This window comes from Podarcis vaucheri (genome assembly GCF_965113315.1).
Source record: "Podarcis vaucheri genome assembly, chromosome: 2".
In the NCBI taxonomy this organism is placed as follows: Eukaryota; Metazoa; Chordata; class Lepidosauria; order Squamata; family Lacertidae; genus Podarcis; species Podarcis vaucheri.
Genome location: NC_138760.1, coordinates 89230863 through 89250048, shown reverse-complemented (window position 1 = coordinate 89250048; position 19186 = coordinate 89230863). Strand labels below are relative to the sequence as shown.

The 19186-nt window shown below is 47.2% G+C and overlaps 1 long non-coding RNA gene across 1 annotated transcript; it reads left to right on the top strand.

Annotated features, from left to right (window-relative positions):
- Positions 1-2853: 2853 nt before the first annotated feature.
- LOC309525459 lies at positions 2854-15950 on the top strand. Its single transcript, XR_014216307.1, has 3 exons — positions 2854-7351; positions 12448-12728; positions 15075-15950. It is a non-coding gene; the product is annotated as an uncharacterized lncRNA (long non-coding RNA).
- Positions 15951-19186: the final 3236 nt, after the last annotated feature.

Sequence of the window (19186 nt, the reverse complement as noted above, 5' to 3'; positions counted from 1 at the left end):
GTCAGCAAGCTGAGGAAGTAAGGAGTGCCTCAGTGCCCTGGATGGAGATAGGCAGAAAAGAGCTGTGGAATCTCTGCCCTGCCCCAGGCCTGCTGGGACATGCTCCAGGAATGTTACTGGAGTGCCAGGCCAGCAACTGACGGGATCTCAGTTCCCCCACAATGCTGGGATTGTTCCCGTTAGCGCCTGTTGGTCTCGAACTGGGCCCTGTAGGAGACAAGCAGCCAAAGGGTGACAGCTAAAGCAATAAATAATGTGGGTGCTTGAAGGAAGTAGCAGTCACTGATACTCCAGGCTGCTGCCTTGAGTCCATACAGACTCAGAGCAGATTATCCTAGGAAGAAGAAGAGTTCTCTCACCCTGGGCAAGCTTGATCCTGCCAAGCGTCAAGGGGAATTTTTGCCCCACGCCCCTGTGCAAGTGATAAGTATGGCAAGCGCTGAAATGGTAGTCTGCACCCACTCCTTGCAGCACATGTAGAGGAAAGAGCGAAAATAAATGCAAGGTAGTCAGCCAGGGAGGGTAACTGCACAACACTCACCAGGGTCGCCTCCAGAATGTCAGTACAGTCGTACCTTGGTACTCGAACAGCTTGGCTCCCGAACAAATTGACTCCCAAATACCGCAAACCCAGAAGTAAGTGTTCTGGTTTGTGAATGTTTTTCGGAAGCCGAACGTCAGATGTGGCTTCCACTTGAATGCAGGAAGCTCCTGCAGCCAATTGGAAGCCATGCCTTGGTTTTCGAACAGTTTTGGGAGTCGAACGGACTCCTGGAACGGATTAAGTTTGAGAACCAAGGTACCACTGTACTTTGCAGGAGTAATACTATCCTTAACATCATCTCTTGGGAAAGAGGTTTGAAACATTAGGGCTATTCTGCACTTATTCATGTTATATTTCTATGGTGTTAGCTTAGGTGAACTCTCTTAATGATCAGTGAAGACATATAATTTTTACTAGTTCTTAACATTAGGTCATTGTACACAATTTCCAGTTGTGACTGTCTTTTCCAGTTCTGACTCATTTCCATTTGTGGCTGCCTTTTTTAAAAAAAAATTGTTTATTCGTATTTTCCAGAGTAGCAAACAATAAAATTGAACATTGCCAGACAAAACAAAAGAAGGTCATGCACAACACAGACATTACATTTCCACCCCCTGCATCCTCTTGTGGGTAGTGATCCTCCTTCATAAAGCTGAGTAAGAGAGCAATGACATATTGCTACTATCATAGAAAGAAAAGGGTTTATATCAAGGTGCCTTTCTGCTGAGATTCCTGCATTGGCGGGGGTTGGACTAGATGACCCTTGGATCCCTTCCAAATCTATGATTCTATAATCAAGGTGTCTTTCGAAAATGATTCTTGTAGGAAGCCAAATACTCTGCAAGCCTGCATTTACAAGAGATAGAGTAAAATGCAGCAGGATCTGCTAAACCCCTTAAAACTCTATTATTATGTGTCAATTCTTCAGCCAGTGCAAAGTGTCATACTTGCGAATACCAGCTTTGCAATGATAGTGCAGAGGCAAATTACAAGGTCTTTGTATGGTTGTTTGGAAAGCTCTGCTGTAGGGAATGAAAGGAGTCCATTTCAGAAATTGTGAGGTGGCCCTTTCCTGGTAGTTTCGAAGAGGGAAGCATCATAACTCAGTGACAGTGCACTTGCTTGTCATGTAGAAGGTCCCAGATTCACCCCCCCCAGCTGCTTCTTTGTTAGAAAGCCTGGAGAGCTGATGCCAGTCAGTGTAGACAATATTGGGCTAGATGGACCAGGATGAGGCCGCTTCCTATGTTCCTACGAAGGCCTCAGAGCAGCTAGGATGAAGTTTGTGCTTCTAAACTCTGCAGTAGGTTAGATGTTTCCATGACACAGTGTTTTCCCTCCCCATAGGCTCTTGTGCCTGAGGCCAAACCACTATCCCAGACACAGTGAAAAAACAGGCCTACAACAATTCCAGGCCCACTCAACCCCTTGACACCTAAAAAAAAATCTTCCGATCGTCACTGCCTGGATCCTCCTTCTCCACTCCTCCACAACAGATGTAACTGTATCTGAGACTGCTTTGTAGAGTTAAGAAAGATTTTAGCTGAGGGACAGAAATCATGAAGCATTAAAAACCACCTAACTTTTCAGACATGCCTTTGAGCCTGGTTCGGCCAAGAATGTGGGGTGCCACAGTGGCCCTCTTTTAGGGGAACAACAAAGAAATGGCAATAAGCCACAGGTCTGTTTTCTGAGATGGTGGTTTTGCCCCCCGAGGTGTAGTGGAGCCACAAACCAGAGCTGGCTCTTCACATGGAGAACAAAAACAAGGATTTATAACCACAGATTGGTTTCACCATCGCTTCTGTCAAATAGCGCAGAACGGGTGCTGAACATCACAATTCCAGTTGGGCAGAGGCCTGACATGGTGTAGAGATCTTGGCTGAAGTTACAGCTTCTGCTGCTTTCCAGCGAGTTTCAGGCCCTTTCTGGAAATACATGGAAAGGAAGGCAAGCATAGCTTCATCTAGGACAGCTATGAGCTAGAGCTGTGCAGGCTTACCATGAATGGGAAACCACCCAGCACATCAAGGAGGCAGGTATTTTACTGCCCGCTTGGCTCTCCAAAGGGTTCAGATCAATCTAGAATGGCTCAGGAGATGTTTTGCTGTGGTTTCTGATACTAGCTTTGAGGTCTCTTATGCTCCAAAGAGGTAAACATATCACAGTCTGTTTGGGCCATAAAAGCCTAGCCTGATGTAGACTGCAGCAATCCACTCTGGATAGGGCCAGCCCTACCATTAGACAAATTGAGGCAGCTGCCTGAAACAGCAGGTGCTTGTGGTGGCAAATGGCAGCAAAGTGTTAAGGTTTGTGAGTGTGCTGCTGTTACCCAATAAAGGGAGTCTGGAAACACGCCAGTCCTCTTTAGCCAAATAAAGACAGCAGCGTCATAGAAAGAGATCATATTTATTGCAGGCTGCAGCAAGAAAAAATGGTCCAGAGGAATTCTCCAAATTTTGGACCCCAAATACAAAATTCAAGACACTTTCATAACATTTATATGCGTGATCACCTTGTGCATGATCCTTTTCAGTAATATGATTGGATAACAGAATGCCTGGATAGCTTGTGGACCCCTAAAACAAATTTCATTGGTCAGAACAGCCTGCCCATAATTACCATGACAACAGGTATCTTTAAGCAAAGTTCATACAAAATGTTGCTTTTCTACTATCTGCTGCATGAAGACTTGTCTGGGTCAGGAGAATTTACTGTTTCTCTTCTTTGAAGATCTCCCAGTATTTCTTCTGCTCAAGGTTAGCTTGCTCTTCTCTGCTTTGGAAGCTGATAAGAGAGGCCCACAATGGGTGCTATGCCCGCAAAATACAAAAATGCACCTTCTTATTCACAGGTAAGGGGTGCAGGGAGAAGTAGCAAACAGTTAGAGCTTCAAGGCAGCAGTGAATTCCTTGCAAAATAAACAGGCAGGAGAGAGATTATATTTCCAACACATTACCAATACAGGGCAATGGCACAGATACCTTGTGCTTGTGGCTGTGATAACATGTTTATGCAGACTCAGCACTTAGCAGGCTGAGGTCACATATTCTGTGACAGAGGGTATGAACCTAGGTGTGTGTCCTGGGTCATGACATCCACGTATCACCACTGCACAACATACCCTTGCTTCTCCAACAACTTGCTTCTCACATTGGGTGACTAGATGCTCCTGAGAAGCTAACAAGAAGGAGACGAGGGAAATGACCCTCTCCATTTGCTGGTATTCAGAGGTGTTCTGCCTCTGATCCTGGATGTTACATTTGTTAGGAAAGCCCCTTAAATAAAGTCCAATGTCACTTTAGTAAGGAATCTGAAGGGGTGGTGGATAAAACCTAGTCTATAATTTGAGGAGAAATAAAAAGAGAGATTTTGTCTTTCTTAGTTCAGGCCTTGTACATAGCAGAAAGACATTTAACCAAACATTCAGAGATAAAAACTCCATCAGAACTAGATAGCCAATCAGGATATGTGCTGCCTCAGTGAATATCATGCTAATAAGCTTCATTGTTACGCAGTCCTTCCCTCTCTTTGTTAGCTGACTTTAACACCAACATGATTAACGCTTAAATTACAAATGGAATGATTCCCGCTGCTCAGCTTCTGACACAAGATAGATATCACGACTAACTGAAAAAGCACAGTGTATGCATAAATTCTTTTGGCATTTCACCTGGTTAACCTAGGTAGAAAATAAAAATGGTAAGACAGACCTCTTTGATACGAAAAGAAAAAATTGATGCTATAGCACTGTTTGCCAAAATCACTAGCAAATTTATACCCCAGAGCTTTGCAAAAGCTTCAGGTTGGGCCCCAGGCTATGAATGTTTGGGCTGTTCTCTGCCATTGTACAAATCCTTCAGAACCTCTGCCAGCCAGTATATGAAGGAGACAAGCCAGCACTTGGCATGGGTTTGGAAGGATACATCACAAATAGACACTGTGATTGTTGAGGCAGAGCCTCGTTCCAAAGAGATGTCAGCTGTGATGGCAGTCTCCTTCACACACTGCACTGGGCAGTATTGGATTCTGGCATCATGTGCAATAAGAATATAAGAGGTGCCCTGCTGAATTGGGTCTGCTTAGCTGCCCAGCATGCTTTTTCCAGCTTTGGCTAACCAGATGCATCTGAGATGCATTCACAGAAGGGGAGAGTGCTCTTGTGCCCAAGTCCTGCTTGCAGGCTTTCCATAGGTATCCGATTGGTCACTGTGAGAACTTTGGCCTCATCCATTAAGGATTTTCTTATGTTTTCAAAGGCAGCAGCTTTGCCCTGTTCTCCAGTATCTGGAATTCATGGAGGTGGCACTTAGCTCTCATACAGGACAGGTGTACTTCATGCCTTTGTTTGACCTTATTTTAATGCCATTTAATCTAGTGGCTCTTATGACACCAGGAATTCCCAGAAGGTAATCAGGCATTAGGTGAAGAAGCATTTTTTTTTGTCTGTCTCAAACCTACAGCCAATCAATTCCACTGGGCAAAATTATGGAATCATTACAGTGTTTTTGGAGCTGCATCATCTGGGATGTTGAGAGGAGATGCGTATATAGGAAAACCGGAAGCCTCCTTAAATTGAGCATTAGTTCATCTAGCTCAGTCTTGTCTACATTGAATGACAGTGGCCCTTCAGGGTTTCAGAGAGGGGAGATTCTCAGCCCTATCTTGGGGGTGCCAGGGAGCGAACCTGGACCCTACTGCAGGCAAAGTAGCTGCTCCTCCACTGAATTATATGGAATAGGAACCTGGAACTCTACCAGAAGAAAAGCCTAGCATGGACTCACCCATGCCTTTGTTAAAAATCTTCCTTTGACTTTATGATCAAGAGCACAACAGTAACTTGAAACCAGAATAAGAATTGGAGCAGCATTTGTGAGACTGGTGTGTACACCATTTTGCTGCATTTATTGGTCCATACTCATATTTTTGCACAGGAGCGATGATGTGCATCAGTTTCTTTGATAGTTCCACTCTAACACCATATGACAGATGCTCTGTGACAAATGTTGCCAACAGAATAAAATGAAAGGTGTGGTTGAAATCAGAGGCCAGGCCAGCCAGAAATGAGGGGGTACCATCTCTGCCTCAGGCAGCAAAATGTCCTGAGCACATACCGATGCTAAAACGAAACAAAAAACCTGATGAGGTGCAAGCCTTCTGTCACAATGCTACTACTTCCTTCATATAGGCCATCACTGCACAGCAACTGCACAACTTACAATTCCCCAAAAAGCAGACACCCCTCCTAAGGGAGAATTTTGATTCAGTTCACACGTAAAAGTGAACCAACCTAAGTACTTTCTGGAAGAAATACACAAACTGGAACAATGTTATTCTTCAAAACTGTACTTCTCAGAATTTTGCAGTGTAGTCTTCCAGCCATGTCATGTGTACAAAAAATGCATAGATCGGTGAAAATAGAATATAAAATGCATTATATCAGGGGAGACTGCTTTGCAAAATAATAATAATACATATATTAGGTAAAACTGCAGATAAAAAGGTGCAAATTGCAAGAAAATTGCACTAAAATGCTGAGGAGTTTCTTTAAAAGAAAAAAAGTGGAAATGAGGAGAAGTAAGAGTGGGAACATGAGAAACTGATAGAACCCGACACTAACAATCACCCACCCCAACTTGGGGGGGTTTCTTGGGTACGATGCATGGGCACGCCCTACGTGAAATCTCTCTGTGCTGAAGCATGCCAGTCCTTTTAAATTCCTCTTCTGATCTCCCTCCTGGCGGAGGCTGCATGATGTCACCCTTGCTCAACAGGGGTTCACCTCCCATCCTGCCTGCTGAAGCCTCCTGAAAAGAAGCGGGAGGTTGAGATTCCACAAGGGACTGAAAGTGGGAGGGAGGGAGGGAGGGAGGCAATTGCTGGGGACTGGCCAGAGCAGGTTGCCATTTAGAGCTCTCCTACATCTGGACCAGGCTTTCCCCGTCTTCCTGCTGAGAGGAAGATGCAAAGTGAGCGACCACCCACATGGCCGAGCAGAGCCAGCCTCATCCCCAAGGAATCCAATGTATATTAACAAAGAGAGCCAGAGAGCTGTCTCCTGCCACACACACACACACACACACACACACCCCTCCCTGCCTCTCCTCCTTTGCCCTGCTCCCCTCCTCTACTGCTACCTCGAAGAAGGAACAGGCCAAGGCGTGCTGTTCTGTTTCCAGCTGCTCTTTGGGGTGAGGGTGGGAGGCGTTTGCAGCAGCAAAGCCGAAGGAGAAAGGAGAGGCACAGTTAGAAAGAAAAGGATCCAGTTAGACATCACCAAGGCCAGGTTGCCTGGACACTCGCAGCATAACAAGCAGTGCCTTTGTCTGTTTCTGACCAGGCTAAAAATGCCAAGAGTAGCACAAGGGAGCAGGAGGCAGGCAAACAAGGTTGTATGTATGTGGACCTATGGTTCTGCGCTGGTCATAGGCAGGTGCAACAGTGATTATGCTGGGTCTCAAGATGCCTCCTGTGGCAGCACACAGAAGACCTACCTAGCAGGCCAGCAGCTCCCTTTTTAGGCACCAGCCCTCAGCCACTGGACTCACCATCTTAAGAGTGAAAATGCTTTGACTACTCAGGGTTTGTGATGTCATTCTGTCCCTGAGACAGCCTAGGCTCACACAATGAATTATATATTTGTGTGCCATTACAGAGGTACATCAGGAGAAGATGTTCCATCACTAAATCTATGCCAACAATGCAGTTGACCTGACTGGCAAATCCCGGGGGCCAAAGGGGTGTCTGGACTCTTGAGTTTGAAGGATCAAGGGCCAATTCACACAACCAAACTAATGTCCTAAGAAGGTGGGCTGAGTGTGTATTTGTTCAGAATTTAGCCTGGGGATAGCCAACCTGCTATGCTCCAGAGGCTGATGGACTCCAACTCCTATCATCCCTGATCATGCTGGCTGGGGCTGATGGGAGCTGGAGTTCAACGACAACTGGAAGGCACTACATTGGCTGCTTCTGATTTAGCCCATGGTGCTTCATTGCCTACTCGGCATACATGTGAACCTGCATGTACAGCAAATCCACATAGGAAATGTGGATTGTATTTTGAGCCAGGTGAACACTGAAGTAACCCCACAATGGCTTCAGGATGTTCAAGGGTCCTCTCAACCACCTTCTCAGCCCTCTGAATGGATCCTCTGAACCATGGCGGACCTTGGCTTCTCAGATTCCAGCAGCGCCCTGAGCGATGCCAAAATTTGGTGCCCCCATCTCTCACACCCCATTCTAAATTGCAGTTGCGGGGCTCCCTGCGTTTGATTCTGACACTGGCTGCACTCCCCCTAAAGCTGCCTCTGCTCGGAAATGGACTCTGGGGACTGATCCTCTGCCAAAGAGTCTTTGACAAAAGAGGGGGGAGAACGAGCTGCTTTGACTACCCGTGCTCACGGCAGTCTGGAAAAGTGGAGAAACCACAATGCACACCACCTCTGACTAACATTGTGCCCTGGGAGGGCTACGTGATGTACCAGACAGGGGCGGCTCAGCCTCACCAGGTGGGGTCAGATCTGCTGTAGGAGGGAGGCAGGCAGGCAGGCAGGCAGGCAGGCAGGCAGGCAGGCAACTCTGCAGCTCAGTGGCTGGAGGGCAGGAGCAGCTGGGCTCCTCAACCGCAGCAGATCCCACTTGGCCCAGATCGAAATATGACTAATGCAGCATTTATCAGACCGTAACAAGGAAGCTTCATGCCTCTTCAGAAAGGCAGCTTAATTGCCAGCCCCTTGAGGGCATGTTGGCACACTTTGAATTAGAAGGACTGCAGACAAACCCTGTTTCTCAAGGCGGGCATGCTCCACAGAGCTGTGTCATAGGCAGCCAAAGGAGCCAGGACTCTGCCTCCAAGGCCAGGCGCAAGTGGTGCAGATAGGCAACTAGGCTCTGGACTGAATGATCTTAGAGGATAGTGTGTGTCACTCCACTTCATTCAACATGTGGTGAACCAGCCCTATTCCCTGTGCTGAGTGGGACCCCCGACTCCTTCCCTGATGGTACCTTGCAGCATAGGCAGTGCACAACATCCCAACTCTCCTGTCCTAAGTTATGGCTGCCTCTTGGATTTTGGCAGCCCGGGATGTGATGCAAGGCCTCCTAAAGTAAACTACTTGAGAGGCAGTCAATGGGTTAATAAAATATTGGATCAAATATCTATGGCATATTCCTTTTAAAAATTGTTTGAAAATGTAACATATTTGGAAGGAAGGGCTGACATGGGGGTGCCTTTTGCAATTGACATTATATGTGTGTTTTGTGTTCTCAGAAACAGATTCCAAGGACAAAATGTGCTTTGGGAAGCGGCCCTGAGTGGCCAGTACAGGATGGAATGGGATCTGCGGCGTTGTCCTGAAATGCTTTGAAGAGGAAGATGCATGTTGACGACACAGCCTTCTAATCTAAAATAAATGGCTTGGGAGTGGCTGATGAGGCTGGGAGAGTATACTGCACAAAATTTGCTCCCTTGCTCTGAATCCCCATCCCACCCCGGCCTGACTCTCTCATTTCAGAAGGATTCCCATGTGGGGCATCAGCCAGTGTCCATCTACCCTCTCCGTACTGCCACCTTTCCACAGGAAAAGCAGCAGAGAGTGGGGCTAGCAATAAAGCTGGTCAGAGGTACAGAAAAAGATATTATCTCTGAATCTCTCTGAAATTGACTGCATCCGGCTTCTTTGATCTTTTCCCAGACTGAATCCCTGAAGGGTTCACTCAGGTTTGGGTGGGCTGTGGTTGAGCATCCGCAATGCATGACTCAACAGCCTCCTCGGTTCTGAGTCACAGCACCCTGGTCTCATCCAGCAGCTGGCCCACAGAGCTGACATAGCAAAGTCCTGAGAGCCAAGTCCACATCTTTGTAGTAGCTCATTCTTTGCGATCCATCACTCAGCTTCCTTGCTCTAGGAAACTTTGTCTGGAACAAAGAGCTTACCTGCATGTTGAAACTTTTGCAAGGCATGTGCTCAAGGAGTGCTGCATCTTCAGTGTAATCAACGGCTTTCCAATTCAGCACCTTTTGCAAAGGTCAAGACATAAGCATGTGGAAAGGAAAGGAAAACAGCTGGTTCACAAACCACAGTGAAAGAATTAAAGATATGCAAGACTGATGAGAGCCGGCTCTTCCATTAGACAAGAGGGAGACGGCTGCCTCAGGGGACAGAAGCTGGAGAGCAGATAGCAGTGGCCAGGTGTCCAGAGGACTAAATTGTGTGTACCATTCGGTCAACCTGCTGCCCTCAAGTGCAGTGATGGATACAACTCTATTCCCAGCTTAAGAATGGGAAGTGTAATGCCGGTGGACAACAAAAGAGGTTTAAAGACACTTTTAAGGCACATCTTTAAAAATGTAGTATAAACACCGATAACGGAGAAACACTGGCTTGTGAGTTGGAAAACAGCCTTTACCAAAGGTGTCATGGACTTCAAAGAAGCACAAACTCAGGACAAAAGGGAGAAACAAGCTAAGAGGAAGGCACATTTGGCAAATCCACACTGTGATCAATTCCCACCCAGAAACCTATGTCCCCACTGTGGAAGGATGTGCGGATCCAGAATTGGCCTCCACAGTCACCTACAGACTCACTATTAAGACCGTATTCACAGAAGACACTCGGCTACGAGTGGTTGCCAAAGAGGAACTGCTCACATCCACACTGCCTCCCCCAAAGAACTCTGCAAATAGTAGTGTACGCCTCCCAGAGTTACAATTCCCAGCTCCCTTAACAAACTACCATTCCCCGGGTTCTTTGGGAAGGCCATGCACTTTAAATATATGGTGTGCATGTGGCCACTGTCTCATCACCAGTGTTGAAGTAAGGTTCAGCAGCCAGTTGTTCCAGCTTCACCTCTGGCAGCAAAATGTCCCGTGCAGGCCCTGGGAGCTGGCATTATTTCCCCAACTCCCATTGTAGTGACTGAATGTGGGTGATGGAACTCCATCATGTTTTGCTAGTAAGTCATACCCATTACCGTGGCCCAGATTCAACCCTCTCTGACCACCAAACGCAAGGGCTGTTGCCTTATCAGAAGGCTGAGAATAATATGAAAACCCAGTGGAACAGTTGCGTTAGAGGAAGCTTGTTGTGCAGCAGGAAGTATCGGAGCTACAGCAACCAGTCACGAGAGCCATGCTGACTTCCAGCTCCTTATCTTCCACAACCCATTTCACTAGCATCGCTTGTAGTCTGCTGAGGAACTTCAGCTTAGTGTGGTGTTGAATGCCACCCATTATTGCTAGATGGGATCCAATGGTCAATCTATTCCCAGGCATCCCATGGACAAAAAACCTTCTTCAATCAACACCCCGGATGGATTAGCCTGCATTATCACCATCAGCAAGCAGAGAGGACAAGCGAGCCTCATGCATTGTGCCGGAGCAAGTCATACATCTTGTAAAGCAAATCCAGATGGCCGCAGCAAAGAGGATTGTGCCAAGTGCTGCAGGGGAAGGAAACAAACAAGAGGCAGGCTTACCAACCAGTTGAACTTGTGCACGTTTGCTTTCTGACCATCAGTGTGACATCCCCCATCAAGCTATTGCTCCATTCTCCTTTTCAACCTCAAAGATGCCCACAAGCCAGAGTTCTCTCTCTCTCTCTCCCTGGCGCCAAAGAAGACCCTGTTCTCAGGCAGACCGGTAGCTAAAGCAGGCCAAACTGGATGTTGCACTTGGCCAGCTGTATATACAAAAAAAATGAGTATCATAAGTGCATTTAATGGAGAAAGCAGCTAGGCTGTGTGAGCCAAGAAAGGGGGTTTCTCCCTTTGCAGCACACGAATCTAGCTGAGGGGGTTGGTGGGTTAAGGAGACCTTGGCAAAAGTTCTGCAGGGATCTCTTTGAACAGAGAGGAGGGGGGAGGGACCCTGCATCTGGCTGCCGACAGCTTCAGACTTCTCTGCCTTTGAAAAGTTACGAACAGCAGGTCAGCTCATATTTATGCTGCGCAAGCCAAATCGTCCTCCCACTGCCTCCAGGAACACTTAGCCATATGGTTATGCTAAAAACCCAGCCGCAGCTAAAATCAAACAGAATAGGACTGCCCAGAGTGGAGACACTCTCTCACATACACACTTGTGGATGGCCTGCTTCATGCTCTGCCTTCCCCCGTATCCTGCTTCTCTAGCAGAGCATCCATCCATCCCTGGAGCAGGGGTGGAGAGCCTGCTGTGGTCCTCCAGGTGTTGCTGGACTCCAACTCCCATCAGCCCCGGGCTTCATGGTGAATGGTCAGGGATGAGGGGAGCTGTAGTCCTGCAACATCTGGAAGGTCATAAGTTCCTTTTCTCTGCTCTGGAGTCTCCAGCAGACCTTTCCCAGGTTCACAACAGGCAATCTGAGAAGCAAGTGGGTCGGGGCAGCCAGTCACACATTTTTCCTGGGCAGAGTCGAAATCCCATGACTGGTTTGGAATCCACTGTAAAGACAAGAGAATTCACCAGGTCTGTGTGCCTACACTCCTGTTTTGTGCAGTAACATGGGGTTATTTTATGGATGGATTGGATCAGGAGTGATACTTCCTATCTCTGTTGCCATAGGATTATGGGATAGAAGTTGGTGGCAAGGAGACACAGGCAGGCTACATGCCATGATGTACAGGCTGGGGCAGGTTAGGAGTTTCTCAGTCTACCAAAGTTTCCCTATAGCATAACATTAAAAGTTCTAAGATCACCTTTTACCCAGGGAAACAGAGGAACCTGCCTTACACCAAGTCAGCTCATAGGTCTATCTAGCTCAGGACTGAAGACACCAACTGGCAGCAGCTCTCCAAGGTTTCAGATGGAGGTCTCTCCTTTGGTGTGCAAACCATGCACTCAGCCACAGCCCTTCCAGGTTTGAAGCAACAGCTGTTGGTTTGTGCAACAATGTTAGCGTTATATTTTTATTTTTGTGTGTTCCCAGACTTTGGAAACCATGTTCTTCCGCCCACCCTCCAAAAGAACACCCACTGTAGGGATGCATGTGGGTCCTCTCGAAAGTCAGAGACGTTTTAACCAGGGAAGTGCACCTTCAATCACACTGATGTGCCGCCTACTGGCAGGCGTTTGAACTGGTCAAGTGAGCATTGATTTATCTGCAGCTCCATGCTTCACTTCCAGAATGGGTGAAGATGCACAATATGCTGCGAGAGTGATGAGGAAAGAGAGTAGACAGAATGGGTGAAGCAATGAGGACTTGACGAGGTGGGAGAAAGAAGAAAAGAACACTCTGGGAGGAAGACAATGGGATGCATTCAAAGTGGAAGTGGGGAGAGAGATGAAGATGGACCTTTTCAATGTACTTAATTGCATAAGAGGAGCTGAATCAGGCCAAAGGTCCTTCGGGTTCAGCCCCCTGTTCTCACAGTGCCTGGGCTGAATCTGCAAGATGCCATCTTGGCATTATATGACATATTAATAATATATGCTGCCTCTGTCACTGGAGGAAGAACATAGCCATCATGACTTACTGGTTAGGAGCCTGGGAATCTGGAGCTTTTCCCTGGGTCCTGCTCCGTGTGAGTTGATTGCCTTATTTGAGCAAAACAACCCCTGGCTATTCATGCCTGGTGCCATGACACCAGCCTGCTTTTCAGATGCCACAACCAAGCCCTGGCATAGCCCCATGTTTTCACTGGAGGCTAGCTGCTAAGAGGCATATTTATAGCTTTTCGGGAGCCAGCACCCATGCCCTCTGTGTCCTCAGCCCTGCTGTGGGAAAGCAGATTTCAGGAAGGCTCCAAAAATCACTAGGCCCTAAACCTGGTCCTCTCTTCCTCTTCCTCCTCCTCTCCCTGCACTCACGATCCTCTTTTATAGATGCTCCATCTGGGTTTGTGCTCTATAAACACAGTAAAGATCACATCTGGTGAGGGAGAGCATTCCATTTAACAGTCATCCCTGCCCTAACACCAGCAGAATGGATTCTTTGCATCTTTCTTCACCGGGTGGATCCCACTGCCTGAACGGACTTTTGCAGGATGGGAGTTGGAGGAATAGAGGCACTCAGCCTAATAGGCAAAATAGAAATGGACAAATTGCTGGAATTGGATGGCATCCCCTTGAGAGTTCTCAAACTCCCCTATAAGGAAAGGTTGCAGCTTTTGGTGCTATTTAGTTTAGAGAGGCTTACCAATCATGAAACTCACTGCATGGCTTGGGATCAGTCACTTTTTCTCAACCTACCCTGCATCACAGGGTCGTTGGATAAAGTGGAGAGGGGGAGTGTTATCTCCTTGCAGGGAAGGTGAAATATAAAATTAATGATACATGCATACATTTGAGAAGGCTGTTTTTGGAGGTACATGAGGAATAGCAACATCAGCTTCCTTTAGGGGGTAAGCTTGTGGGCTGCTGTGGGAGAGACCCCAGCTTCCTCTCCCCTCTGTTTCTTGAACAAGGAGGAGGAGTTGGGGAAGGCCATCATAGGGCTGGCTGGAGGAGGCTGCACCGAGAGATCAGGAGCTATGACTGACTGCTGCTCTAGCACCAAGCTTGCTGAAGCTATGAGAGTGGCAAGGAGAAACATTCTTGGAACATAATATTCTACACCCCCTCCATTGAAAACTCCAGGTGTAAATATGTGTACAAGTAACCATATTTCTTAAAGAAACTAGGCTCCACTGTCCCTCAATTTTGCTAATGGAAATACAATCCTAGAACCCCCTGGAATCTTGCTACTGCTTGGCAGAGATCAGGAGTGGCATGCAACCTTTGTAACAGTATTATAACATGCAGAAGAACTCTCTCTCTGCTAGAGATTTCCTGCATCCTGCCCTTTCGCACATCACTGGCACATGCTCCTTTGCAGCACGGTGACAGCACCCAGCCAAAATTACTGCTCCTTCGCTGGCTCCATTTTTTCACTGATTGTTTTCTTTGCAGGTCACGGGAGTCTGCCATTTCCCAGTGCACATCAGTGAGACTTGCAGCGCTGCTGCTGTCACCATTTTTCACATCAGCAAGCAGCCTGTTGACTTCACCCCTCTAATGGAAGAGCTCTCTGCCCAACAGCATCCGAGCCTTCCCTGCAAATCCAGCCCAGTTTATTCTACAAGGGATCAGGCTTGCAAACGGGGGGGGGGGGGGGGAGACAATCTGTGCACAGCCCCTGGAGCCCAGCACCGATACGCTTGTGCTGGGACCAGGGAGCATTTCTTTGTGCAGCTGGCATGATGCAGCTTGCTCTGGGTGTTCCCTTGAAGGCTGGTTCTGTTGATTTTTGCAGTGTTTTGGATGAATGCCTGCTCCAGAGAAGATGGAAAAATGAGAACTTTACCCACCTTACCCCTTACTAAGGTGAACCTCTGTCTGTCACTATGGGAACCCCTCCCATATAAAGCCCCATCCGAGATGACCTCATATCTCCTCCCAATTAGGCAACTGTGCCACCCAGCTCAGCTGTTTCAAGGGCAGCACATCTGGCTGCACAGCCAGGGGGTGGGCACTGCTTGGGGTTTTCCAGGCCTGCTGAAAAAGTCTGGCACCTGTTATTGCCAAGTATTCATTAACACCTTTCTCGTTCTGTTTCTCTCCCCCCCCCCCCCCAAGATCTGTTTTAGGATCTTTTCCCATTAATGCCCAAGTGCTGGTCATAGCAAGGAAAAGGTCTGGGAGCATAAGCTACAAATGTACGGTGGTTAGATCAGATCTCACAGCCGTTAACTGTGAGGTCACTGACACAACTGCGCACGAGGTCATGCTGGGAAATGTTTGCATCCAATAAATGTCGCTGCCAAACCCTGCACATCTGGACTCTACATACACAAAGGAAGCAATGACCCTGCCTGCCAGGACAGAGAAATATTTTGATATTAAGAAGCCCAGATGCTCCCTCTTCTGCCATTTGTTAATGTTGCGGATCAGAGCAGCAGGAGAATGCTAGTGGTAGTAAGTGCTTTAGTACCAACAAAAGGGGGAAAGGTTGGAAGAGAAAGAGAGCACTAGAGAGATTGGTATTGATCTAGAGATACATCGCAAAAGGCCTCAAGCTTTTGATTCATCCTGAATATTAGTGTACACCGGATGCTACAAAATCATCTTCCACTTGTAACAGTCCCATCCATGCCACACATTTAAAGCAGTGGAGTCCTGAATCCTTGCTGAAATGGGGTTCATAGGCACTGTTTCCTATATTCTTTCCCATATTTACTGATACTTACAAACAAAACAGATCTTTGCCACTCACCAAGGCACTGTTCCCAGAACCCTTTACAGTTCCTGAGATTCTTTAGGGAAAGTTAAGGTGGTGTGGCTTTAAATGTGGGTGTGGCCAAAGGGAACAACAAGCAAAGACAGTGTGGGATTTGGTTCTGATACTTGCCAGATAGATGCTTATTGGCATCAGCACCAGTCACATTTCTGGGGGGAGGACATTCCATAGCTGAGGTGCTGCTTAAGAACAGGACCTTCACTTGGTTCATAGAGAGTTGGATGGGAGTCCGAGGGTCATCTAGACCAGGGTTTCCCAACCTTGGGTCTTCAGCTGCTTTTGGACTACAGCTCCCATGATCCCTAGCTAGCAGGACCAGCGGTCAGGGATGATGGGGATTGTAGTCCAAAACCAGCTGGAGACCCAAGGTTGGGAAACCCTGACTTGTCCAGCCCCCCACAATGTCACAAATATAAGTAACTACACAGGCAGCAAAGTCCGCCTGTTGCCTCCCGCACGATGCCCACAAACTTGGGGGGCGCAATTATTTCGCCAGGCACTGCCAATACACATGGAGCCACTGTGCGCATGCTAACGTGTTTCAGGTTTGTGTTGCGTTCTACCCCCTGCTATCCGAGGCAGGGACAGCTCTCCCCTGTACCAATCAAATTAAGAATACAGGTAGGTGGAGAAGATCCAATGCAGCCGGAAGGGTGCTGAGCGACAGCCCTTCTTGTTTAATCTCAGGCAGCTCTTTGTGGTGGAAGGGTTCCTTGAGGACAAGCAATGCTTTGTAGCTATGATGAGCATCAACAGCCATTCCCGAGTGGGGAGGGGGTGGTAATTTAATTCAGGTGAGGCAATTACAGACAATTGGCTGCTATGGAGTGTCACTTGGCAAGAGATGAGAATTCCAAGCAGGTACTTCTCACATATCAAAGGATCAGCTTGTTCTAAAGGGGAAAGACTCCCTGCACATCCTACCTTACAACTTCCATTGTAGACCTGGGAGCTGAAAGCACTTCAATTACAACCCCTGTAAAACCATTCACCCTGAAAACAAGTCGAAACAATGAGCTAAACCCGGGATTGGGAGTTCCCCTAGCAAGCAGTTGGAGGAATGCTTGCCCTGATCTCCTGTTTTCCAGATTGTGTGTTCTTGACTGTTCTAAAGAGGAGGTTTTTATTTATTTTATTTACTTGCTGTTAAATTTATAGCCCACCCTTCCTCCTGAAGGAGACCAGGGTGGCAAACAAGGGATAAACTCTAAAAACTGCTTATAACAATCCCAGTGCAGATGCAGATCTCAACTTACAAGGCTTGCTGGGAGAGGAAGGTCTTCAGCATCTGTCTAATATTCAAGGGGAGTTCGAAAGGGGAAACGCCACAACACTAAATGCCCAATTCCTAATTTGTGCAGAATGGACCTACTGATAAAATGGTGTCTGTGGGAGGACCCTCACCTGCAAAGTGTAGTGATCAATTGGGTATATAAGGGATGATATGATCTTTCAGGCATCCCAGCCTTAAGCTTTATAGGAGTTTATACCCCAAACCAGCACACTGAACCTATCCTGGGATAGGTCAGCCAATGCCATTCTTTCAATAGCAGGATAACACATTAGTGGTATCTTGCCACCACATTTTGCACCAGTTGCAGCTTCTGAACCAACTTCAAGGGCAGCTCCACATAGAGCGCTTTGCAGTAATCCAGCCTGGAGGTTACCATCGCATGGATGACAGTGGTAAGGTTATCAAGGTCCAGAAACGACAGTAGCTGTCTTACCAGCTGAAGCTAGTAGAAGGGACTCCTAGGCAGAGGTCACTTGGACCTCCAGCAACAAAGATGGATCCAGGAGCACGCCTAAACTATGAACCTGCTGTTCCAAGGAGAGCACGGCCCCATCTAAAGTGGACAACTGGCCAATTATCCGGGCTCAGGAAGTTCAGCACCATCTGGAGGACAACAGATTGGCTGTTCTTTCCCACAGTGCTATAAGCACACAAGTGTGTAAGGAGCAGCAAACTAAGCTGCTGAAGGGATACAATGAATGGATCGGTCAAAAGGTACCACTTGATGTACCTGCACAATTTTCAGAATACAGTGGGAGGCTTGCTAGGTTTGGATCAAAGAACCAGTTTAGCTTGTGTTAATATACTGTTAGAAAGACATTGTTTGGAGAAAACACCTGATGGTAGAAAACTACCTAGGTTCAAAGCTTCACAGATTTCATCGCAGGAACAATCCCGCATTGTCTGCAGGAGGGATCAAATAGGTCACTCAAGCAGCCATTTATAATTTTTGTGAAAAAGTCCCCTCCTGTCCCATAGAGCATTTCTTCCCCTCTTTTGTCCCCTGTTCCAAACAAGAGGCATGAAAAGAAAAGGTGTGCAGGAGAAAGCAGGTGGCCTCATGTTTTTCAAGAAGCAGGGGAAGAAAAGTATGCAAGATAGAGTAGTTATGCAAGGGTTTGAACGTGCTCTTTTCCCAATCTGAGATTCATTCAGATAAAAGCTGTCCCTGAATGAACGGAAGAGCTGAATTGGGTGGCTCATTTAGCAGAAGCAGTGTGCCAGCCAGTTTAAAGTTTCGTCTCCTCCGGGCGCTGAATTCTTGAACCAGCAAGAGCAAGTACTTGGCGACCCAATGACTCAGCAACCCACTAGGAGATGATCAAAATGCAAGCCCCCAATAGGGCTCCAGGCAAGATTCCACTGCAAACTGAGAGAAGGAAGCAAGCAAGCCTGCATTTCTATGTCAGCATGTCCCCAGTAGCAACCCCTCTGTATCCCTAACTCAGATTTATGCACAGTTGCTAGCTGGTGAATTCAAGCAATGTTACTTGCATTAGGCTGGTGAGCAGTATAAGGCCACATAATTCAAGCTAGTATGCATTGGAAATTATGCAAACCATGGCTGGTTAAAGCTGAACAGGGTGTATTGTGTGTGCTACATTCCTGCAATCAAATATAAAATGTTACCTCTGTACTGTGTTCTGAAGACAGATAGCAATACAGTGGTACCTCTGGATATGAATGGGATTGGTTCCGGAGCCCCGTTCGCATCCTGAAGTGCACACAACCCGCGTCTGCGTGTGTCACGATTTGCCGCTTCCGCGCGTGACGTCATTTTGACTGTGCATGCGCGAGCGGCGAAACCCGGAAGTAATTACTTCCAGGTCACAGCGGGCCGCAACTCGAAAACGCTCAACCTCAAGCAACTTCAACCCAAGGTATGACTGTAGTTTAAGTCAACTTCTTTAAAATGGCATGCATCTCCTTATCTGAAAAATGCTACCAGTTGCTGTCATTGGACACCGGTTAGCATTCTGAGAATGGCAACTAGCAATTGGCTGCCTTCTGGCAACTCAGTTCTGTTAGATCATCTAAAATGAAGCAGCTATAAACGTATGAAACCTATATTTCCAAAGTCAAACAGATGGGCAAGATTTACGAACAGAAGTCGCTGGCTTGGATTTTAGGGTAAGTTGGGGGGGGTGTGGCTTGGCG